At 33.5% G+C, this 27,214-nt stretch overlaps 1 long non-coding RNA gene and 1 other non-coding gene across 3 annotated transcripts in view; one reads left to right on the forward strand and one right to left on the reverse strand.

Annotated features, from left to right (window-relative positions):
- The window catches only part of LOC143223224 (uncharacterized), a 334,153-nt gene that overhangs the window by 247,877 nt on the left and 59,062 nt on the right, over window positions 1–27,214 (forward strand). The gene's annotated exons all lie outside the window — the stretch shown is intronic.
- On the reverse strand, window positions 21,398–21,470 carry TRNAK-UUU (transfer RNA lysine (anticodon UUU)). The gene has a single exon. It is a non-coding gene; the product is annotated as a tRNA-Lys (tRNA).

Genomic DNA, 27,214 nt, shown 5'->3' on the forward strand with positions numbered 1-27,214 from the left:
TCAAGTTTAATATCCACCAACCTTTTATACAAGACTATTTATGGCTTGAATTGTTAAAGAAATAAAAAGTATTTGCCACAATGTCTAGTTGTTCAGTTGTTTTAGGTTTTGTGACAAAAATATACAAAGTAATAGAGTACCTTGCAGGGAACCTAACCCTGAATATTACCATTGTAAGTACAGAAACCAGTAGTTCAGAACTTAACATATTATGAAAGTGCGAAAAGTGCGACCCTTTCACCAATAAAATGAAATTTAATATGGCATATGCCTTCGATTAATGCTCCCTCTAATTATCACCATCTATATAAGGCTTACATATTGCCACAGCAGCAGTAATCCAACAAAGAATTCTGCAGGTTCTTGCCTCTTCTTATTGACTACTACCGTTTAAGTTTGAATGTCACAGTGTATGACTATCCATAGTCGCCATGACCTACGTATTAACAACAAGATATAAAATGAAACTTAATCATAGAAATCAGTAATCAATACTAATAACTGATAAAGTCACGTGGATTACAATTTTCCAATATCTTGTTCGCTGCAACAACTAACTTCAAAGATCCTATCATGGTGCCAATGACAGGAGAATACATAGTACATGTCAAGACTAATTTGCAGGAGTTTTTTCTTTTGCAAACTATAAATACCATACTTACTGCAAATCTACAAATAAATAGTTTGTGTTTATTAGAAATTATTATAGATATATATTTTATGTTACATGTTTTATCATATTACTAGATTAATTTCTATTTAGCATCCCCTTTTATAGTTTGCAATGCCCCTAGAGCATTAAACAGAGGCAATACTCTGTGTGATATTTTCACACTTACAAGCAACATAAAAATTTTCTAAGTAATGCAATGAATTCTACATGAAGATCGCGGATTTGAATACTGCCTTTCCTCAAATCTTACACTGCTCAATTACGGACGGTTATCGCTGGTATATTTTGTGTACCTTTGCGTGAATTTAAAAAAAACAAGAAACAAGAACTAATACTTGCTAAGCTTTACACTCCATATCTTCCACATTATGTACTAGAAATAAGATCGCATTTTATTGCTTGCATTACAACTATGGTAATTTGTATGTAAAGTATACTAATGTTTTTTTTATTCTTCTGAAACTTCAAACGTTTGCAATAATTCTCGGAGTTTAGAAAATACGCAGCCTCATATGTATAGAGGAATATCAGCTTTCAAGGGCTTAAAAATATGTAGTCTATTTTTAAAATGTAAGAGATTCGTGTTTATCCAGAGGAACGTAAAGTTTGCTTTTCAGTGTTCACTTAATAAAATGTATGATACAATCAGAAGATTTGTCAACAGAAGATAGCGATATTTTAGGTCAATACCAACAACACGAGATCCAAAGATTTCATGGAATTACAAAGAGATTATTAGAATTGAATTTTTGTTTCTTAATAAAATCATTTCTGTAGAGAAAGAACTAAATGATTTACAATAACAAAATATAACTTTCACAAAGCATGTTAAGAAAACAGAATTATATCGTAATTCAAAACAACCTTTCTTTGAAATTTAAAACAAGTTGAGACTCAAAAAAGGAGTCTATTAAACAAACTTAAATTTGTGAAGTATGATATCAACAATGATATATTGTTTCCATATCTAACGAGGCTGAACTAGGATAGTATTGAAATGTACTATGGGAAAACTATTAATTATTCCAAAGTCTGTGTAAGCCAGAATGTTTAATTTTGCAGTTGCGAAATAAAGTGTTCGTACACCTGCGTCCCGAGTGGTTTTTTGCTCATAACTTACAAAGTATCACAATTAGGCTAATAGAAGTATAATGCATTATAAATATTATACTAACACACATCTACATACATTTTTATGGAAATTTAACGACAAATAAACTGTTCATAAACAAATAACCAAAAATAGGAGGAGCGGAAAGTGTTCGTACAGTTCATAACATGTGAAAAAAAACTGATATTCCCGTAAAAATTTTCTTTAGTTTGGCGAATGCACTACATTATACCATTCCAGAACTAGACACTGGGTTCATAATTATTGGAATTTAGCCAGTAAACAATGTACTTCTGACAAATTAACACCGTTTCCGTCATTATCTGCTTGGTCATCATGGCGAACAAGAAACAACTGTCCAGTGATTTAAAAAACCATATTATTGTAAAATACAAGTCTCGTGTGTCTCTTTCCGGTATTGCTACATAACTTAAAATGCCGAAACCTACTGGTCAAAGTATAATTCCCAAGTTTAAGTTTACAGAATCAACTGCTAACATCCCTCGTTCCGGACGCCCCACTAAAATTCCAGAGAAAATAGTAGGAACCCTCGTTTAACCCGTAATGACATACAGAAAGTGGTAAGGGAAACTGGGGTTGATGTAAGCACCTCTACAGTTACAAATATGTTACGCTCTTCTGGGTTCAAAGCATGCCGTCCTCGTATAACTTCATATTTAAAGCCTGTTCATATAGAAGCACGATTGAGGTATTCAAGAAAGCATGTAGATAGACCCTTTACCTATTGGAAGAGTATTCTTTGGTCAAACGAGATTAAAATCCAGCTTTTCGGCCACAATGATATTCGCTATATTTTCCGTAAGAAGGAGGAACGAAATCTTCCAAAGAACATCGTCCCTACAGTTAAACACAGAGGTGGCTCGATCATGCTATGGGATTCCTTCAGCTCTTCTGGTGTAGGCAGCCTTCACCGCGTCAACTGAATCATGAAAAAGAAGAGTACGTTGATATATTAGGCCCTTATATCAAGAATGATGCTCGGAATTTGAGGCTTGGGCGTCGTTGGATCTTGCAGCACGACAATGACACTAAGCACACATCGAAATATGTGCAATCCTGTTTGCAGAGGAACCATATAAGCGTTCTGGAGTGGCCATCGCAGTCACCCGATCTCAACCCAATTGAAAACGTTTGGCATGAGTTGAAGACCAGGGTTCATCAGCGTCATCCGAAAAACTTGCAAGAGTTGGAGGCCTTCTGTAAATAAGATTGGAAGAGAATACCAGTCGAGGACTGTCAAACGATCACGGAGAGCTATGAGGAGAGATTGCACCAAGTAATTCACCTGAAAAGCTACACAACTGACCATTAAAGTAGACGCACGAACACTTTCTGGGCCTCCTATGTTTGGTTATTTGTTTATAAACAGTTTATTTGTCGTTCAATTTACATACAAATTTATGTAGATGTGTATTATTACAATATTTATAATACAGTATACTTTCATTATCCTAATCGTGATACATTTTAAGTTATGAGGAAAAACTACTCACAATGCAGGGGAACGACCACTTTCTGTAGTAACTATATTTTTGCTGAATAAAATAACTAACATTATTGAATAATGGCATCATACGAATATAGTTTACATCATTGACAGTCATTTGGTCTGCATTGTTATATACCATGATATGCAAAATAGTTTTGATGTATTACGAAGTATCAATATACTCGATGTTTATAGAAACATCCTTTTATCCTTCTCATTCTACTGAATATGAACTAATAAAAGTTTCTAACGAAATAAGAAAAACGTGTTAAGAATGTGTGAAACATTTAACACTTTCTAACGGTTTTAACAGTCAGAATGTAATTTGACTCTAAAACATAAAGGACAATACATATAGATTCAGTATTTTAGAACTCTACTGGCATAAATAGGAATACCTGCGATTCTATCGTAACAATATAAGATGTGATAACTACGACTTCTGCCGTGTTTAAAACAGAAAGTTTAATTAATTAAAGCACTTGCTGAGTACCTGCTGTTTAACACTTCGTCTCGTCTTAGATTTCATTTCCAAAAACAAAGAACAAGAAATTTTCAGTTATCTAAAAACAATGCCATTTATTAGATATCGCATGCATTTATTTCTATTTGTATGTATACAGAAAGTTTAGTTCTATGTTTGTCATAAATCAGTTGTTCAAATATAATTATAAAAAGAAACTACTATCTCTCGTGAAGTATCTAAGTAAATGTCCGACCTGCATTAAATGAAAGGGGAATAGTTTACATTGAAAATATTTCTAACTTAGAAATTTATCGTTGCTGAAGTATTACTTATATTAAATAAGTTGTCATGCCGAACAAATCAACGACTTTCTTATGATCCTATTGCAATTAAAGAACTCATCTTTCATAGACACCGTATACTCCTTAGTTAAGATCGCTGGTATTGTTGTATTATATGTTGTGGCATTGGAGGACATAAAAGAAGAAAGAACAATAATGGTAACAAATATCTCATATGAAAGTATATACCTGTAACGATATACCAAAGCATTATCTTAAAAATACAATAAGATATCAGTGTTTCAATGACATTAAAAAATGAAAAAATGACTTTGTTTCAATTTAAAGTTACATAAATGTGATTTGAGTAAGTTACACAAAACAATCTAAATTTGGACATCAAAATAAGATTCGTTTGTGTTTAATTTAAAAAAAAAGCCACATTGAGCTCTTTGCTGTGTCCATCACTGTAGATGTGTGATTAATAAGTCGTTTTCTTGAAGAGAAATGGGATTTTTTTCAACACTTAGAGACGCTACTACATTTTAGGGATTTTGAGGATACATTATGTATAAGTATTTAGCCAGAACGACGAATTGAAATCTGTAAAAACTAATCAAGGAAAAGTGTGTTTTGACATAATGTTTACTAAAATAAAAACTAACTTGCAGTGTAAGAAATAAGATGATATTACTTTTAATAAACGAATAGGTATGAAAACTATTCAAACAAATAACTTGGAAAACGCTGAAGGTTAAAGCGCATCTTTAGAACGTTATTTCCAAAATTCTTATTAAATAATAAATTTTGTACTGAGGTCAACGAGATTGGTATTGATATCAAAACGTAGTTTATAATTTATATTTAATATTATATATATATATTTGTAAACTTTCAAAGGAAATATAAAGCAAAATGTTTCGGGTTTTGTGTATCACATAACACATCTCGTTGTCTCATTGCTCAGTTTCTATTTGATTATGTTTATGATACAACATGTACAAGTATGTAACGAATTAGAAACTCGAATTTCAAATATAGACAAGCTAAATAATAAATAACCCCCCGTTTTCTATAATTTGCTGAGTTATCAATATATTTAACAAATTCACTAGAATGGCTCCGCCCTTCAAATTAATCATTTGAAAGTTCTTAACTAGCAGGGGCGTAGATCCTGGGGAGATGGGGGTATACATCCCCCTCTTCATTTTAGGTGGGGGCTATGGTGCATACAATCATCCCCCATACAGTTTGGTCTGTTGAATTGCTTTATTACATCACAGGTCTACAAATTGTGTTTGTTCTTGTGATCCTCGTGTTCTTACCAATCGAATTACATAATTAGGCCTAGACGTAGGCTTTTTCAGTAGCCGAAATGTACATCTTTAATATAGGCGTGCTTCTAAGCTTTTCGATCTAAGCGATAGTTCGTAAGTATCAGTCAATAGGCCCAAGTATACATGCAAGGCTTGCAAACACTATCACATAATCTACCTACGTCTTGTACGTAGTGTAAGATTAAGTAAAATTTTCATCACAACAGATTGAACAGAGCATGAAATTCGAAAATATTACTCCCAAGCGTAAACTCCTGTGATCTAGATCTGGCAGGCCATTTGTAGCTTGTAGCTGCATCAATCTTATGTGTACATTGTCCGGTTTTCCTACGCCATTTGTTCTTAAGTATGTCTATCCGGTTTTATAGTCGTACACCTTACTCTCCTTAGCTGCCGAGTCCGCTGACCATAGTTTACGTTTAGTGTACAGTTAACGACAGGTTCGGGCCGCTTGGATCCAGACGCGCCCTACATCACCCCCTCCGCTCCCTTTAGTCTGAGCTTCGATTATACAACAGGGCTCATTAGAGCCTACGTCTTGTACGTAGTGCAAGATTAAGTAAAATTTTCATCACAACAGATTGAACAGAGCATAAAATTCGAAAATATTATATCATCCCCCTCCTCTCTCTTTAGTATGAGCCTCGTTTTGTAGTATACATGCAAGTATACTTGCATGTATACTTGGGCCTATTGACTGATACTTACGAACTATCGCTTAGATCGAAAAGCTTAGAAGCACGCCTATATTAAAGATGTACATTTCGGCTACTGAAAAAGCCTACGTCTAGGCCTAATTATGTAATTTGATTGGTAAGAACACGAGGATCACAAGAACAAACACAATTTGTAGACCTGTGATGTAACAAAACAATTCAACAGACCAAACTGTATGGGGGATGATTGTATGCACCATAGCCCCACCTAAAATAAAAAGGGGGATGTATACCCCCATCCCTCCAGGATCTACGCCCCTGCTAGTTAAGAACTTTCAAATGATTAATTTGAAGGGCGGAGCCATTCTAGTGAATTTGTTAAATATATTGATAACTCAGCAAATTATAGAAAACGGGGGTTATTTTTTATTTAGCTTGTCTATATTTGAAATTCGAGTTTCTAATTCGTTACATACTTGTACATGTTGTATCATAAACATAATCAAATAGAAACTGAGCAATGAGACAACGAGATGTGTTATGTGATACACAAAACCCGAAACATTTTGCTTTATATTTCCTTTGAAAGTTTACAAATATATATATATAATATTAAATATAAATTATAAACTACGTTTTGATATCAATACCAATCTCGTTGACCTCAGTACAAAATTTATTATTTAATAAGAATTTTGGAAATAACGTTCTAAAGATGCGCTTTAACCTTCAGCGTTTTCCAAGTTATTTGTTTGAATAGTTTTCATACCTATTCGTTTATTAAAAGTAATATCAATTTATTTCTTACACTGCAAGTTAGTTGTTATTTTAGTAAACATTATGTCAAAACACACTTTTCCTTGAGTAGTTTTTACAGATTTCAATTCGTCTTTCTGGCTAAATACTTATACATAATGTATCCTCAAAATCCCTAAAATGTAGTAGCGTCTCTAAGTGTTGAAAAAAATCCCATTTCTCTTCAAGAAAACGACTTATTAATCACACATCTACAGTGATGGACACAGCAAAGAGCTCAATGTGTTTTGTTTTTTTTAAATTAAACACAAACGAATCTTATTTTGATGTCCAAATTTAGATTGTTTTGTGTAACTTACTCAAATCACATTTATGTAACTTTAAATTGAAACAAAGTCATTTTTCATTTTTTAATGTCATTGAAACACTGATATCTTTTTGTATGTTAAAATAATGCTTTGGTATATCGTTACAGGTATATACTTTCATATGAGATAATTGTAATAATCGTAATTCGGTTTAGAAAGTAACAGCGCTGCTATGTTTTGTAACTTAATGGTTTCTTTAATTATGTAGTTTGTATTGCCAAAATTACAATTATATTTATTACTTTAGAAAATTGTTGAAATTTCTACATTGTTTTGTTGGAATTGCATCATAGTTTTACTTAAAAAATCCGAGCTAGAAATATTCTAGAAAACGCTAATGAAAATATAAAACCATTGTTTTCGGGCATTATGCAATTAATACCAAAGCATTAATAAATTCTACCTGAAGCAATCATATTTGATGTTATTTGTTTCTTTCAATTCTGTGATTACTGATTTTGTCTGAAAAAGGTTTGTAATTTTATGTTGTAATACTTATTCCACCCCATGTCGTGGTTTAACAAACTCAGTAATGTTTGAAAAAGATGACGAACATATAAGTTTATGGACAAATAAAAACAGAAAACATAGTCACCCAGTGTTGTTATACAGATGAAAACAAGTTATGTGTAATACAACATCTCTGCCTGAGACATTCACTTAAAATTATGTAAGATTCGTTTCCATCTTTCTAATAATTAAGATTATCTCAATATAACGAAAACTACTAATACTCATACTTTCTTCAGCACATCCTCTACGATCATTTTGATTTATAAAGTAAAAATGTGGATGACAAAGAAACTTAAATTGATATGAAAGAAAGTTCGCACACACACACACATATATATATAGCTCTGTAGAAAATTAATCTGTAAAAATAAGTACACCGACTTTGTTGGATTCAATTCCTGGCGTTATTAGTCTTTGTTTGTTTAAATTACAAATATATAACATCTGTATGAGACGATTATGAGAGCCTCTGCTCCGTCATCCTGTTTGAATACTCCTTTCAATCTGCGGTTTTTTATACGTCAAACAAATCTTCCACTATTACCAAGGCCTCCCCCCGTGACATTGCGTAATCTCTAGAAAGTTAAAAATCAGGTTTCGATACCTGTAATGCACCGAATACAAATAGCCCATTTTGTATATTTTTGCTTAAATACAAGCAAAACAAACTATTGCCAAGAGGAGACGTCATCCGATGTTCATAAAAATAAATGTAAGCCTGACCTCGTAAAAATCTAAAATAAAAGTGAATTGCAAAACGTTTGATATAGAATAACATCTTGTTTTGATGAGAGTCTGTCGACCCTTAAATTTGTCTAGTTGAACGTCCAAAGTCAAAAAAATCACAAATAAGCTATACATACACTGCTAAAATCTTAAAGCCAATGAAGATAAAGAAAAAATAAACTGATACGGATCACTTCTGGCAGAACAATGAGTAATAATATTCTATACACGTCCACTAGGTGTGATCAAAATTTGATAATTTTTGACTGAACTGTAGAACAAAAATAGTATGAAAAATCAGTCTTATGTTAACAGATAATATACACTGCTGGCCAAAATCTTAAGGCCAATAAACATAAAAAAAAATTTGCATTTTGCGTTGTTACACTCAACCACTTATTTGAGTAGAACTTTGAAAGATGAAAATAAGGAAAGGGAAAAAAAAAATAAAAAAAAACGTTTTTAGCATTTAATAGGGAAAATGTGAACACTATAAAATTAGCCTAAATACTAGCTGGTCAAAAGCTTAAGTCCTAAACAGGTTAGGAAATGCCCAACAAGAGGTCTAAGTAGTGAGTTGCCCGTCCGTCATTGCTAATAACTTCAAACATTCGCTTTGGCATGGTCGATATAAGCGTTTGCAGAAGGCTGGCTGGAATTGTCATTCCAAGTGGTGAAGATGGTTTCACGAAGATCGTGCACTGTTTGGAATTGACGTATATTTCTATAGACGTCCCTTGCCATTCACTTCAAACATTTTCAATGGGTTTTAGTTCGGGCGAACACGCTGGATGGTCCAAAAGAATCACGTTATTCGCCATGAAAAAGTCCTTTGTCCTGCGGGCATTATGGATTGCAGCGTTGTCCTGCTGAAAGATCCAGTCATTTCCACACAAGCAAGGGCCTTTAGTCTTAATAAGGATGCTCTCTCCAACATACCAATGTAGCCAGCTGCTGTTTGACGCCCCTGTATAACCTAAAGCTCCATTGTTCCATGGAAGGAGAAAGCACCCCAGATCACGATGGAGCCTCCTCCACTGTGTCGTGTAGAAAATGACTCCGATTGGATATCCTTATCGTGCCAGTAACGTTGGAAGCCATCTAGGCCATCCAGGTTAAATTTTTTCTCATCAGAGAACAAAACCTTCTTCCAGTTTGGTGTTTCTCAGCAAAGTTTAACCGAGCCGTTTCGTGGTGTGGAAGGAGGCGAGGCCTTTGAGGACATTTACGGTTTTAAAGCCTGTCTCTCGTAGATGCCATTTTATTGTTCTTGAGCTGCATTATGCGTCCGTAAGGGACTTAATGTAGTTCGACGATCGGCTGGTGTCTTGCCGAACAACCCGTCGAATCCTCTTACTCAACGCCTGCAAATTTTTTTGGGCTGACCACTTGAAATTCTCGTTCCATATCCCTCAGAATCTTTTAAGAAGATTGCAACAGCAGTTTCATTACGCCCAATCTCACCAGCGATGGCACGTTGAGAGAGACCTTGCTTTGGCAGCTCGACAATTCTGCCACGTTTAAATTCTGACAACGTTTTAGCCTTTGCCATGTTTTCACTCAATGTAGCACAGGAGATGTCACGAGGAAATATTGACAACGCTAATGCTTGAACACAAATGACTAAATTTCGTTCCGTGTTTACCGATTAACGCTTCGTTTCAGTATGGTCCTAAACTTTTGACTAGCTTGTATTTAGGCTAATTTCACAATGTTTACATTTTCCCTATTAAATGCCAAAAAAGGTTTTTTATTTTTATTTTCCCTTTTCTTATTTTCATCTTTCGAAGCCTTACTCAAATAAGTTATTGAGTCTGACAACGAAAAATGCATATTTTTTCTTTATGTTCATTGACCTCAAGATTTTGGTCACCAGTGTATATCAAATCATCCAAAAACATTTATAAGTAGGAAAGGCATAGAGGAGTGATAACTGAAACATACTGCTGATGCTTCTGTCTATGAATCTATGAATGCTGTTACTCAAGGTTTTTTCGCCGTAGTGATATAGAGTTTGTTGCAGTAATACGCTAACTTGGTAATGATTTATTCTCCGGTATTCGTAACTCATGCTTATGATTATTGACGTTTCTAATCACAAACAACGTAAACGTTATAATTATTAGTAAATATTACGTAAATTACAATACTCTGTATGATTGAGTATTTTCCAGCTGCTGTTATTAGACTTTTGAGGTATGCTTACACTGAAGGATATTTTTATTGTATCCAGAAATGTTGATGCTCTCATCGAAAGGAGCAAAACGTCATGATTTGCTACAAACTATAGTTTCAAGTAATTTTAGTTGTCATCTCTACATATACGTAGATTACACGAGATACTGCCAAAGGTGATAGAGGGATGGAAGGGATGTTACGCCAGTTAATTACATTTTTCATGAAAAGTATCATACAAGTTCATGTCAAACACTCTTTACGTGAAGTGTGTGACTACGATACGTAATGATTATCCACGTTTTATAGCATAAAACTTTAACTGAGATGAACGTACGTGTTGGAACTCAACGAATTTTTTTGTATGATACGCCTTGTCTAACGGTGACTCAAAGTAAGTGAGACGGATCGTAGAGTAAGCAACAAAGAAAATGTTGCAGGTATAGAAGTTGTTGTTTTAAGAGTTGACTTCAAAAGATAAAAAATGAAAAGAAAACAATAGCAAGTTTTAAAGTTTGTAAACAGAAACTATGAGTTGTACGGATGATTTGTTTTTACTTGTTGCTTAGCTGTCTATTAAACAATTAAGCTATTTCTTTATACTGCCTCAAAATTCTTAAACATAAGAATATTTTGTAATTCTTTTCTATTTAGAGTATAGCGTTAATTGGTGATCTAATTACAACTTAGAGCTGAACAACTAAATATATATAATATCAGAATAATATCCAAAACACATCGAAGCTTTCCGTTATTAGAAAGGTGCTTATGTCAGATATCAGTTTTATAAATTTTCTTAGGGTAAAAGATCGAGTATACGTTTATCTCGTAAGAAGAACAAATCTAGTTTGTAAGTGGAATTGTTCCGCAAAAGTTCTAAATCACGAAAACAAAAATCAATATTTATAAAGCTTTTCGCAATTGTTAAAGCCTAATAGAAGCATAAACTTGTTGTTAGAATTACTTATTCTAAATGAAATAGGAAAATCCCAGTAAACAAACAAATATTCCCAGTATTGAGGTTACGTATTAAAAAGAAGTTGAACCTGTTTTGTTTGCATTCGATAATTCCAAGAATGTCTTTATTAATACGAATTTATCCTTAATACAGTACATATGCAGCTCTCTACCCGAAATTATTACGAAACAAAGCATTTTTTCCCTAAAAAAATTCTGAAAAGTTCCCCTATGTAACTTGATTCAGCTTTAGTTTCCTTTCCTAACACAAGTGTATTGGTAAAACAATTACCTACTTCGTAGTCCCTTACCATTCTAGTAGTAAAAGTACAATAGAACACAATATCGTGTTTTTTAAGAAGAATTACAGCTACATTGTCTAAATACTAGTACCGATACTGTATCTGCTCCGTAACGATTATCAAATTAAAAAATGAATTCAAAAGCTGATTAATTACAAAATGTATATTCCGTTTAAAATGTTTTTCAAAGCCAATGAAACTGATTAACACTGTTAGAGAACTAGGAATAAATTACAGCAATAAATAACACAAGAGAAAGAGCTATCTGCGCTGGCTGTCCCGGGTTTGTTAGTGCAAGATTAGAGGGAAGGTAACTGGCCATCACTACCCTCCGCCAACTCCTAGGCTACTCTTTTACAAGCGAATAGCCATTTATTGAAGTTGTTGAACACAAGTGTACTTCAATTAAACTAATCTGTGATAAAGTGTTCATTATCTTATTCAGTTATATTATCCTTGCCCTCCCACTATATTGTGTACTCAGACTGTAGCATGAAACGAAAAGTCAGGGATGAGACCATTTGTGAGGTGCAGCAGTAGTTTTTTCCCCAATACGTAACAAATTTATGTCATCTGGTGAGTTGTGAGGCAGACAAATTATATAATTATGAAACAAAATGATCTTGCAATACCTATCACCTAGTGAGAAGTTGTAAAGTTACCTTTACTTTAACAGTGAGTTGATTATATAATAGGTATTATTATTTACACGATATCTATTAAATTTATAAATGTTATTGACACTTATCTATCTAAAACGACAGACCATTATCAGACATATGATCATCATGTGAAAGATTTATATGAGGTGTCACGTTTTTTACGACAAAGCGTCGCATTCCAAATATTATGATTTTTAAAGCAAGGAATTTAACAATGCGAGAAATAAGAGTTTCGTAATATATTGCCTGTTCGGTTACAATCGTTAACTTATTCAAATAGAGCCTGTGTGACAAATACTGTGACTGTACCTCAAGCCGCTCGGAATTGATAATGTATGTACTATCATAAGTTTTACCAGCTTTATTATGACTCAGGGCATTTCAGTTCTAACTATGTCCATAAGAATTATGATATTTGAATGAAGTTAATGCTGCATCAAAATATCTAAGATATATGTTATTCACAAAAAAGTTTTAGTTAGAATAAACTTTCAGATAATAATGTAAAGTTGTAACCTACAGTTGTTAATTGAGTGCTCTTCATTGTGACAGAAGAAAATGTTAGCAAGCACAGGACCCAAGGAGAAGTCCATAGCAATGCCATCTGTCTAGTGTTATTAAAAAAGGAGACGAGAGTCCTTAATTAAAAGTTCAAGCACAGATTTGAAATGAGATTTAGAAATTAACATAAAGTAATGTTTTTATCAACTTTTACTTATCTAATGTTAACCGTGAAGTTATTCTGAAATCAAATTTAACCAAAATGTTATATTGATTGTGTGAAGACTGACCATTGTTCATATCACATATACATAAATCTTTTCTAAATAACACCTGTTTAAATCTGTCTTAAACTATTTCATATGTACTACATGTTTTTTTCATTTTATTCTGTTATATTTTGTATATTGAAATAATTTACTTCTTCCGTATATCACATTATTGGTGTAATTACAGATATAGTTTGTTTGTTTTGTACCTCTGGATTACCGATGACGGAATTTTGATGATTCTGTGTGTATTTGCGTGTTTTTCTTATAGCAAAGCCACATAGGGCTATCTACTCAGCCCACCGAGGGAAATCGAACCCCTGATTTTAGCGTTGTAAATCCGGAGACATACCGCTGTACTAGCGGGGGCTTCATGATTCTGAAACGTTTAATAAATGCTTTTTTTTTTACTACGTTCGTGCTCTGCTTTATTGTTTCTATATAATACCCATATATAATATCTTAATTTAACTATTTCATCTGTGTTCTGTATTTTGCATTTTCGTTTTATATTTAGTGCACTCAGATTATTTACTTCTACAAATATTTCTATTACACTTAAATATTTTACGCATTGCAATTTCAAACTGCCTGAAATTGAGTTAAATTTAGATTTAGAAATTTATTAAATATCAATATGTACCAAGTTTCTAATATTCGCCAACAAGTTTGATACATACAATCTTCTTTTTTAACACAAATATATTAAAATATACAAACAATAATAAAATTTATTGTAACGGTTATTACAAATAGTTATCACCAATAATGATTGATATACAAAAGTTTTACACACTGACAAACAATATATAGTCTTCTATCTTATTTTGGAAAAAAAATATTTTGTCAAGGTTTCCGACGAGCGAATTAATTCTATGTTAACACATAGATACAATCCACTTGAAGGGAAAATAGCTAGCTCTGTTCTTGGGTAGCCAAACATGGTTTACAGGCTGACGTTTAATAGAGGAAAATATTTGATATCCTCATAGAAATATTAACGTCGGAAGTTAATACTCTGAAGTTAAATGTTTTGTAATGTTCTACATTTATAAACGTCCCTTCTCAATTATGTGTACTTTTCCTATTAATAAGCATTGATCATAGTTAGAGTTTCTGAGGTATATCGTATACAAATCATTACAAGCCAACAATGTGTACTGCTTCTCCGCGTTGGATTGGTTACCATTCATAAACTTTAAAACCAGATTCTTGGTTGGCACTTATATTTCAAGATATGTTAGTGCTTTCGTAAAACTTGTGTTGTTGAATCTTATACTAGAGAATCTTCTACATATTTAAATAACACTCGGGACTTTCTCAGTACACAATTAACAATGGTTTATTCATTTGTCAACATCAAACACTGAAGCATTACCATAGTGTTGAAATTTACATTCTGTAATGACATGGAAGGATTAGCCCCATAAAATAGAAAGAATGACAAAATATTCTCGTGTTAACGCTCTTGTACATACGGTATATAAAAATTTTTGAAAAGAGCGACAAGATAGGGTAATTGAATTTCTTCAATCCATATTTCATGAATTTGTAATTCGGAAAGCATAAAAGATGCTTCCTGTTTCGGTGAGTATTACATAATCTATCCAATTGAGGAACCATCTTTCTTTGTAATTTCTAATTCTAAAGAAATATAACCACTACATGAAATTTTATCTTTTATACTCCCAATTTTGATTTAATATTGAACTAATTCTTTTCAATCAATAAAGACTCTAAGTTCACAATGCTGTTTTTATCATAACTTTTTACAATGTTTCGATAATAATTAAGTACACTCATTAGATTCCAGATTGTTTAATTTTTTTCAAATTAAACTCTTTTAGTTCATTTCTATATTGTGGAAATATGATTGTTAGAAGGTTACTCAGAGTATTTAAAGACCTTTAGCTTTTCCTTTGTTTAAAACATTAATATAAATAAATTTCTCATAATGTTTCACTCTTTTCACAGAAAAAAACGTGTTTGTTATAATACAGTAATTAGTACTTTAAAGTGATTTGTAATTTACTGATTCTTTGTTCAAGTAGGTTAAATAATCGTTTCGATCTGTAATCTTCATTCTTATTGTATAAAATATTATCTGTTAAAATATGCCTCTATTGGACTTGTTTTTTCTCAATTCTAATTAACTTCTATGAAAAGTAGAATAAACCATGGAGAAGGAAATATCGTTAAATTACAACATTTTGTTATACTCCGATTATAATATCACAATGAATGTGAATATCGTCTACACCTACAGAGATATCAGTTATCTATTGTTCTCTCTGTTCTTTGCCATGTAAAAATTTTGGTTGAAATGTTGATATTTCATTCAGTCTGATAATTTGGAGTTAATCCACTCATAAATCTAGAAGTATCACAATGAATGTTCAGTTATATAGGAGTATCATACACATCAAAGATAGCGAAAAAATGTTGCAAAATTGTTCAAACTGGACATAATACATAAAAAAGCACTACTTAAAGAAGTAATAATTGATGCTTTCGTAAGCAACTCTATTTTCTCAATAATTTGGTCATTTCGGTGATGTGATTCACGGAAAGAAAAACTTGATTAAGTGCCTGCGAGAAACAACGTTCTAACTTAATACACTCAAGCATTTTTCACGATGACACAAAGCAATGTGAGTTAATAACTGAAGAAATAAAAAACATGTCACTATTTTCATATATCTGTATTCACAAATGATTATTTTATAGCCTAATAACCGCCTTTGATACGTAGCATGATATTCTGCTTTGCTTTAGGATGTAATAAGTTTATTTGTAATTATTCACATAATCTTTTCAATACTTTGCTACCTGACCAGTTACACTATATTTGTGCACTAATTTGCTTTAAAGCACTTTTAATGCCTTATACAAAGTGTATGTAACAATACAAACATTCATGAAATTCACAAAGAAGTAAAATTTGAACATGTCACTTTAACGGGTATAAACTAATATTTTTACTAAATTAGAAGATAAAGATGGCAAAGCTAAATAGGCTATATGCTTCAATCTCTAGCTTTCACTTATTTACCAGAGGTAAGGCAGGAAGTTAGCAGCTCCCAATACCCACATAATCATTTAAATATAATTCTTCATTATTAGTGACATTATTCAATATAATAACCACCAAATATGTCATCAGTATTATTCAAAGTTGTTACCATGTTATCTTAATTTTTATAGACAACAAGTTGGTTCCCTTACACTGTACAACCTAAACATAGCACATGCAACTATAACACGTTAAACTGAATGACCTTTAGTGTGACTCACACCTTTGGCGTAAATTCACCATAAGTAAAAACAGTTGTTTTCGAAAAACAATGAAATTTCAGGAATAGTATTTCAGTTACACTTTTTACACTCAAACACCCATACGGTGATAAACACAGCATCGATGCTACAGGGCGAGATAAGTACATTATTTTTATTACCTATCAACAAAAACAGAACTATATACTTAAATTATGGGTATGCATTTATGCAAAATATATTTTAGAACCAATGAAATCGCCTTTAAACTAACCAGTTTTGACCATTCCAGTTTGCTACAATCATAACCAAAGTACCTGGCCTTTAATGTGACGTTAACATTGGAGCTAAAATAATAAAAAGTTCCAAGTTTCACTGTGTCGGTATTTCGGTATTGATGTTAAATACCCAGGAGGGTCACGTACATTTGACCTCTTCCTCCCAATAATAAAAAGCAAGACGAAACAGGTTTGGTTTGGATTTCGCGCACAGATGCACGAAGGTGTTCTAACCTAGCCATTCATAATTTATCAGTGAAAGGTTAGAACGAACGCAGCTACTGATTACTAACCACCGCCGACTCGTGGGGTACACTTTTAGCAACGAATAGTGGGATTGGCCGTCACTTTATAACGTCATCACGACTGAAAAGGCAAGCTTATTTAGTATATTTGGTAGAACAAGGATTTGAAGATTAGGGAGTCAAGCATCTCAACTACATGGGTATGCTGGGCCGTCAAAATAATAAAACACAACCGCAATAATGCACTGCAAAAAATATATTAGACACAAACTCTTTAAGTGATATATATGACTCATACTGTTATTAAAATTGTATAGTAAGACTTAAATTAGAATAGTAGAGTTCTTTTTCTCAATTGCCACGGACAACCAAAGCATGAAGACATTGTGAGATGTGTATTGTGGCAGTGATCGTAGCTTTCCAGTATATTACTGAAACAGTTGCAAACGTTGAATGTAAATCAGAGGATAATAATACTCTGTCTAAAAACTCTTTATTGTGTAAATTTCTTATGCAACGTTCATAGTCCGGTTCGGACCGAATAAAAACAGATTAGATCTTTAGTATAGATCGTCTGTCCGCTTTCCAAGAGGTGGAAGATTCGGAGGATATTTAATCTTCTAATATAATTGTCCTTAATCGTCTTTATGTATGGAATCAAATTCTCAGTCATCAAAGGAATTGATAAGCATCCTGAATAGAATTAAGGTTTAGACTACAATCCCCATTGTTAGGAGAAATGGTCCATCGACATTTGGGACAGTTTGGAGCTGCCATTTGTCACAACTCATATTTCAGTTTGATAACCTTTCGACAGAGGTCTTTCGAAAATAATTAGTAAATGAAAATAAAGTTTACGTAAATTACTGTGGAGGCATTACCCTTCCCAATATAAGCAATTTCGTTGTAAGGTTGATCTTTTTCCAAATATATTTTTTGGTTAAGTTTTAGTCAATTATTGGTTTAACGATGATAAGAGTTGGCAATAGTTCTCCATAATATATAGATTAAAACTCTAAACCTTATGAATTTCTGTTAAAAAATGGCAGTTTTCTCCAAAGTGTCTGACTAGTCACGGATATTATTAAGGGAGTATACTTTTGGCTTCTCTTTTGAAAATTTTTCCGGAGTGAATCGATCGACTTTCATGAACTCTGTATTCTCAAGACGGCTGATTAGGATATTAAATCTTTAATTCAAATGAAGTAAGGAACAACGGTTATTAAGCTAAAGATGACCTAAAAAGGTAAAGACGTTTTCGGGTTTCTGGTCATCATAAATTCCATGAACTCTGGATGTGATGAAAGGAGCAGTATGCAATATCGTGATGGTTGCAGCTTTAACGTGTAATGGGTCCTGCACTTAAAGACTAAATAAGTCATAATCCCTCTGTAGCTACACACACACAGGCAAAGAAGGGGAAATGGAGATAGATTTTCTGCCTATGAAGACAGCAGTCAATTCTAGCATGCGACAAGTAAAAATAAAAGGATTACAAGTATATAATCTTAACTCAACTGAAGCACTAGAATACACAGCAAAAATATGACCCACCTTCGCAACTACAGTGATTCAATTAGATGCTTGAACACAAAATATTTTATGTAACATTTTCTAGGCATTTAACTTAGAAAATTCCAGAGTATGAGAGCTATGCGCCCTGACAGATAACAGACCAAGGCTGACAGGTGTCAAGGTCACTCTCACGGTCTTTGCCCCCTCCCCTCAAAATGTACTGGTAGAAGGCTTTGAAAAATAGGTCTTCATATCATTATCTTCTGAAACATCAGGTCATATCTGAGTATTTGGTTACTCACAGTTCAAATACCCGAATTTGTCATTTATAGGAAAGTGGATGGCTTGTTTGTTTGTAATTAAGCACGAAGCTACACAATGGGTTATCTGTGTTCTGCCCACCATGGGCATCGAAATCCAGTTTCTACATTGTAAAACTGTACAACTACTGTGCCATTCGGGGGGATAAACGTGGGTAGTAATAAAAGCAAGAGCTAAAAACGTAAAAAGTTGGTGTTTTCTATTCTTACGTACAGAAATCCACCTAATAGTTTCAATACTCTGCATTTCACCTCCCTGGAAAAATGATTATATGAACCATAGCAATCACTCCTGTAGAGGAGTAAAGTGTGTTAAGAAGTTGAATTGAATGGGAATCTCCTTTGAGTCTTTGATGACAAAAACAAAACCCTGCGTTTGTATGAAATATTTTAAGTTGTTCGAGGTTAGTCAACAGACCCGTCTAGATCCCTTTAGATAAGGAAATGTGACATTCCGGTTTTAGTCTTATCAGATAATTTGCAAAGGGTAATACAATGAAGTAAAAGTGAGCTATAGTAATCCGTCGGGATCGTTTTAACGTTCCGTTTATTTTATTTAAGTGTTAAAGTGACTATGAAATAACATGAAAGGTCAGTGCTCTATGAACACACCCACTTTCCAGTTTTTAAACTAAGACGTTTTCACTGTCAAAAGCTCAACACATTTAGAACAGAATAACAACGCCAGGTTATGTAGCCATCATACTCGAACATTAGAATCACAAAATGTCTACATCACCTGTTAAAGATATCTTATGCTGGCATTCATATGCTCGTATTCAAAACTCACCAAATGGAAAAATCGTAAGGAATCAACTCCAGAGCTGTCAGAAAACTTTTTGAGGTCATTAAAAGTTCTTAAATTAGAAATGCTTTATTGCTGATCTGAGAAAAGGTTAAAGCAATTTTACAGCCTGAAAACGCTAAAATGTCACAGATACTGTTTCTGGTTATGCAGATGTTTTTGAAACTTTCAACTTTTCTCTGTATATGCAAAAATGCTTCTTTAGTATCCAGTAAAAACTAGCTTTACATAGCTAATTTGTTACAGTATGTTTTTCAAGTGCTTCATTCCCAACCAACCTACAACATTTCCAAGTACACCTGCGAAGGTACTTTATCAAAAGTAATTAGTCTGTTCGCTCCTAAATTTCATTATTAGTACGCATGTAATGATGCTCTGGCATGGCCATGATGATGACCTGTAAGAAATAAATCACATTGTTTATGGTTGGTTCACACCAATATTTTATTTGTCTTCATAAACTATTAAAATAATTTTACTTCTCTCTATTATAATGTAGCCCTTTCTGTGTCACAGCAGCATGTCTGTGGACTAACAACCCTAGAAACCGTGTTTAGATATCCGTAGTGGGAAGCACAGATAGGTCATTGTTTGTCTTTGTGCTTAAATTCAAACAAACAAATATAAAGATCTCTATATATAAAGCTCTGCTAGTTATTATACGACCATACTTTAGATTATACCGACACTAAACATTTTTTATTTGAAAGCTTTCATCAACAAAGAGCTTCGTGGCACAATAGCTTTAGGCCTAGTGTTTGTCCTCAAAATTCTCTCTGAGGCTTTGACGACTGTAAGCTGAAAATATTATGTCTAAAAAACATATGAATTGATTCAAAAGAGATTAAAGTGTATAATTCTAGCTTCCTCGCCTGGTTATAGTGCTGGATTGAACTTATAGAGAATATAGTTTTGAGAGAACTCTTCTTAAAGAGACGCTAAAGGAAGAGGTTAGTTGGAATCTAAAAATATTGTTAAGTTGTTCCAAAAGTTCTTATTTTTCTAACATATACAGTGAAAAGAAATGTGACTGTTTCCTTAATTATGCATAATATAATTGTGTTCCTTGTGGCCTATGCATACAAATATTTAGTTAAACATCGTAAATTCCTTATTTAGAACGAGAAAAACTCTCCAATTCTCAACTGAGCAAAAAATGAATGAGTTAAAATCAAAAGAAAAATATCCGCATGTGATTTTTGTTTGTTTGGTAAGTATAAATTTTTAGAATAAGTTATCTTGCCGTGTCAACTGTAAGTATTGAAACCTTCTTATTGACTTCATAGTAGTTCATATTTACCGGTTACGCACTGATCGGGCACAAAGATTTTATGGGGTAATAGATCAAGTGAAAAGGCGACAGTGTCTTAATTAGTACAGCCCAGCATTGCCAGGTGGGTTAGGGCGTTCGACTCGTAATTTGAGGGTCGCGGGTTCGTATGCCTGTCACAACAAACATGCTCGACCTTTCAATCGTGGGAGCGTTATAATGTGACAATCAATCCCCTATTCGTTGGTTTGTTTGTTTTGGAATTTCGCACAAAGCTACTCGAGGGCTATAGCGCCCCCACGGCTGGGAGGGCAAGCATGTTTGGCGCGACGCGGATGCGAACCCGCGACCCTCAGATTACGAGACGCACGCCTTAACGCGCTTGGCCATGCCGGGCCTTAAATGAATGAGTTTAGGAAACATTACCTCTCCCGAACAGGGACTTGAACCCTGGCCCGTTATGTTAAAAGCCTAACGCTCTACCGACTGAGCTTTCCGGGCCCGTATTCGTTGGTAAAAAGAGTAGTCCAAGAGTTAGTGGTGGGTGGTGATGACTAGCTGCTTTCCCTCTAGTCTTACAATGCTATATAAGAAACGGCTAGTTCAGATAGCCGTCGAGTAGCTTTACACGAAATTCAAAAACAAACAAAAACCAAATACTTAGTACAGTACTGGTTCATCATTAATGCAATTGTATCATGTTTGCACGGAGAAATTTAGAAAATTAAACGTCATAATTGCTTCATTGTAACTGTAAGATAAATATTAACAGTGAAAATCGATGTTATGTAGAATTTACTCATTTATAACATATTCGTCATATTCTGTTTCTTTGAAACAGTTTTCTTTTTTCTGATACTCTATCATATATTTCTTTAAATATTTTATCATAAATTTTAGGCCTTCTAAGCTGTTGTTGTTCTTCGAAGCCGCAGTGTATCTTATAGAAATAACATTCTGATTGGATTGCAATCTCTCAGTGAGAGAGCGGCAAGTCTAAGAAATTATACTGCTAAAATTCAAGGTTGGATTCCACACGATGGATACATCTTTTCTAAAATAAACAAATTCAGTTAGGTTAATAAAGTACCAACTCATAGAGAATAAGCTGAGAACGTTGTTTTCCGATATAGCAATTGAGTTAAATAATTTGTTCTTGTGTACTTATGTTTCAACAAATTATTTTAAGCCTAACGTCTTTCAACTAATGTGTGTCATGAACGTTGATATTGGCTCACCGATTTATTAAACTTAAAGCTGTTTCCATCATAACATGAAATCTAGTATAAGAGAAGAATTCTAAAACACGCCACTGCGTTGTGCCTATTACTTTCTTGTAAGGATAAAGACGAAATGAGGAGTCTTTTGTGATTTCAGAATAGGCATATAAGATATATAATCCATTTAGAGTTTAAAATTACATTTTGAATTATAACAGGTTATAAGATTTTCACTCCGCCTTATTATATACACATTTTCGTTTGCTGAAACAAGAGTCGTTTCTTTATATTGAGTAGAAAGAAATATTGAAAGCCCATTCCTTTATGAACTTTATTAGTACATTTGTTTCCTCTATATCATATTTTAAATGCATTTAAAGTATTATAAATCGACATACTACACATTGATAATTGTAAAGAGCAAGATACGAACACAAAGGGTTTAAATAATTAGAAAATAAAAAAATGCTTTGGCTCATATTGACCTTGGATATAGAGCTACATATACATCTATAATGTCACACAGAGATTCGTAGATGATAATCAAGTAATTGTTATTGGGTAATAACATATTGTTTTGCTCACTAATAAGGAGTTCTAGGAATTACCGTATTTAAACAAAACTGGTTCTTCAACGTTTTATTACATAACCTTAATACTGTATGGTAAAAGTTGTTTGTTAATTGAGATTTTTCTATTTCATTCAGAATAAGTAGTTATAATTTCAAGTTTACGCTTAAAGTAGATTGTAACATTTCCGAAGAGCTTTATGAATATTTGTTTTTACGATGTAGTTATTTCACGCAATAATTTCACTTACACTCTGGGCTTGTTCTTCTTTCCAAATAAATGTGTCTTGTATACCTGAAATTCTACCATAGTAAAACTTATAAAATTGATATCTAACATAAGCACCTCTCTAATTATCTAAAGTTTATTTATGTTTTGGATATTGTGCTGATATTCTAAATGTCAAGTTATCCTGCTATGAGTAGCAATTATCGAACTTTCTACACATAATACAAAAGCATTACAAAACTATTCTTACTTTCAAGAATTTAGAGGTAATGTTAACAGTATATGACATCTACTTTTCACGCAAAATATAATTTATACTTTAGCAAATTCCCTTCAATCAGTGTATTATCTTGGGCAGTATCTCATGTTATCAACTTAAATGTAGAAATGACGACTAAAATTACTTGAAACTACAGCGAATCATGATTTTGCTTCCTTTTCCTATTAGAACTCAAAATACCTGAATAGAGTAGATTATCTTAACTTTAGACGTTCAAGTGCATGAATTTAAGAATCGACTGTGTTCATAAGAATAATATATTATTTAACATCGACGATTTTACAATGCACATTTATTTAGGATTTTTGCCTCTTCATGTTTAAATTTAACTTTGTACTACTGTAATTTAATATACTGAGAAGTTAAATGCAATATCAAATATTATATACATGTATATAATAAACATGTTAGGTATGGTGAACTGTAGAAACATATCTATCTCATTTCACTCAATATAAACTAATAAAACTTCGTAACGAAATAAGAATGTGTGAAACGTTTAAAACTTTCTAACGGTTTTGACAGTCAAAATGTAATTTGATTCTAAAACAAAAAGGAAAATACACATATATTCAATATTTTAGAACTTGATTGGCACAAATAGGAATACCTGCGATCTCACGACTTTTGAGACGTTTAAAACAGATAGTTTAAATAATTAAAGCACTTGTTGAGTACCTGCTGATTAATATTCCGTCTGGTGTTAGACTTTCGAAAAACAAAACAACTTTCAGTTTTTTCAGTTATCTAAACACAATACCCTTAATTATATATAAAGTTGTGTGGCTTCACCAGTTGTATTTAATTTTATATGTATGCAAAAAGAGATTTTATTTCTATATTTATCATGAATCAGCTGTTCGTATATATAAGTGTAAAAAAACCCTACTTTATCCATTCAAATATTTAAGTACACGTTCGACCTGTAACAGATAAAAGGGGAAAAAATAAACTGAGAATGTGTTGTAAATTAGAATTTTTACCTACTAATAGATGTTTGTTTGTTTTTGGAATTTCGCACAAAGCTACTCGAGGGCTATCTGTGCTAGCCGTCCCTAATTTAGCAGTGTAAGACTAGAGGGAAGGCAGCTAGTCATCACCACCCACTGCCAACTCTTGGGATACTCTTTTACCAACGAATAGTGGGATTGACCGTCACATTATAACGCCCTCACGGCTGGGAGAGCGAGCATGTTTGGCACGACTCGGGCGCGAACCCGCGACCCTCAGATTACGAGACGCACGCCTTAACGCGCTAGCCCATGCCAGGCCCCTACTAATGGAATAATAGTATTAAATGACCAAATACTACATGTTTTCAAAGGTTATCAAGTCTAGCATATCAACGATTTTTCTTTTGATCCTCATATGTAAAGTTAAAAAAGTTCGATATGAAGCTGGCGTCATTTTTCATAGACACCATACACTCTATAATGTGATTAGAGGTATTGCTGTCACAAGTCTATAAGTATATATCGTAGTGTTGAAGGATATAAAAGAAAAGAGAACAATAATGGGTCCAAATATGTTATAAGAAAGTTTATAGTGTTACGACATACCGATGCGTCATTTTAAAAATGCAATAAGATTTAAGTCCTTCAATGACCTAAAAAAATGAAAAAGGGCTTTTATTCAAAACTACATGAATGCAATTTCAGTAAGTTCTGGATTTTTCTCTCGTGTGTTATAAAAATGTGCAGGTACAGAGAGAAAGTTAAGTTAGTGAAACTAAGTTAAGTGTATGGTTATTAGTTTCGCCATAACAGATGATTTATAAAAATAGAAGTTCACAGTTTTTGTTGTAACAGCAGAAATAAAAACCAATGGATTATTCTTGTAAAAGGGTGTTACATAGTAATCGAGCAGCCTGTGTGAACTTTGACGAAAAAGCGGCAATTATGTGAAGCTCTGGTTACAACTGTGGTAGCAACAGTTTAGGTGGTGATTTTAAAATAATTTACACAGCTTGAATTGTAACAACGGTTATAGAGAAGAATAATTCGTCTTGCCATTTGTGTTCTAACGTAACTTCACCAGCCTATATGGATTTTCACGTGAAAGAGAATCGTTTAAATCTAACGTGACGTACATGAATTTGTCACCATTTGAATTGTGCTAAAAGAGAAGAAAAGAAATAATTTGTTTTCTCATATGGGTTCTAAAGTAATTAAACCAACCATTTTGTCTTTTGAAGAACAAAAGAGAATTATTTAGAACTCTAGATTAATCAGTAGTAAGTTATAATGCAAGGAAACTTGGTACATAGATTTCACGTTTTGAAATTATATATTAGTTTAAAAGAAATGGATTGTGCGCTGTCTGTTTATTGTTGAAATTTATCGCCAACAAGTCAGAGATAACTGCTTCAAAGAATACAGCAGCTATACAAAACCTGACAACAATGAAATATTAAATATGCGTGTTGTTGTTTTTGTACATTTATAATGAAAAAAACATTTGGCAAAGCAAGTGGTATTTATCTGTAAAAGTGAAAGTCAAGTATGTACAGTAATGTGAAAAAGTTAGGGCACCCTATGATAGCCTGTGTATTTTTGTAACATTTTTGGATATATAGATATTTAATCTAATTTTAACAATACGGAGATATTATAGAAATATAATTAAACAATTAAAACTGAAAAAAAGCTTTTCAAGATCTTCTGTAAATGCAATTCTACAAAAATGCATATTCTAACTGAAGAAAAAGTTTGGACACCCCCACATTTATTCCCACTTAAAATGGCTCAAATCACACACAGGTGTATCACACCAGATGCACATGATTAGAAGATCGTTACTCAGCATTTTGAATGAGGCTTGCCCTATTTAAACCTCAAATATTTAGTTTGGTGTGGTCCTGAATGTTGAAGTGAGAGTGAGCACCATGGTGACAGCAAAAAAGCTGTCCGAGGCCTTCAGAAAGAAAATTGTAGCAGCTTATGAGTCTGGTAAGTGATTTAAAAATATCCCAAAAGATTTTGAAATCAGCCATTCCACTGTCCGGAAAATAGTCAACAAGTAGAGAGCTTTCAAAACAACTGCCAACATGCCCAGGTCTGGTCGTCCAAGCAAGTTCACCCCGAGAGCAGACCGCAAGATGCTAAAAGAGGTCTCCAAACACCCTAACATGTCATCACGGGACCTACAGCAGGGTCTGGCTACTGTTGATAGGAAAGTGCATGCCTGTACAATCAGAAAGAGACTGCACAAACTTTAACTTGCATGGGAGGTGTGAAAGGAGGGAACCTTTGCTCTCTAAGAGAAACATCAAGGCCAGACTAAAGTTTGCCAGAGAGAATGTAGACAAAGACGAGGACTTCTAGAATAATGTTCTTTGGACAGATGAGTCCAAAATTGAATTACTTGGACACCAGAACAGAAGACATGTTTTGCGTAAACCAAATACAGCATTCCAGAAAAAGAACCTCATACCAACTGTGAAGCATGGAGGTGGAAGTGTCATGGTTTGGGGCTGCTTTGCTGCAGCAGGACCTGGACAGCTCACAATCATAAAATCTACCATGAATTCTACTGTGTATCAGAGGGTGCTTGAGGATCATGTGAGACCATCTGTACGAAAATTAAAGCTGAAGCGGAATTGGACCCTGCAACACGACAATGACCCAAAACATACCAGTAAATCCACCAAGGACTAGCTAAAAACTAAGAAATGCAGAGTCCTAGGAGGGCCGAGTAAAAGCCCAGATCTTAATCCCATTGAGATGCTGTGGGATGACTTGAAACGGGCTGTACATGCAAGAAACCCCTCAAACATCTCACAGCTGAAAGAATTCTGCATTCAAGAGTGGGGCAAACTTTGTTCAGACCGATGTCAGAGACTGGTAGATGGCTACAAGAAGCGTCTCACTGCAGTTATTTCAGCCAAAGGGGGTAACACAAGCTAAAAAACGGTAGGGTGCCCTAACTTTTTCTCAGTTAGAATATGC

This window comes from Tachypleus tridentatus, chromosome 8 (genome assembly GCF_004210375.1).
Source record: "Tachypleus tridentatus isolate NWPU-2018 chromosome 8, ASM421037v1, whole genome shotgun sequence".
In the NCBI taxonomy this organism is placed as follows: Eukaryota; Metazoa; Arthropoda; class Merostomata; order Xiphosura; family Limulidae; genus Tachypleus; species Tachypleus tridentatus.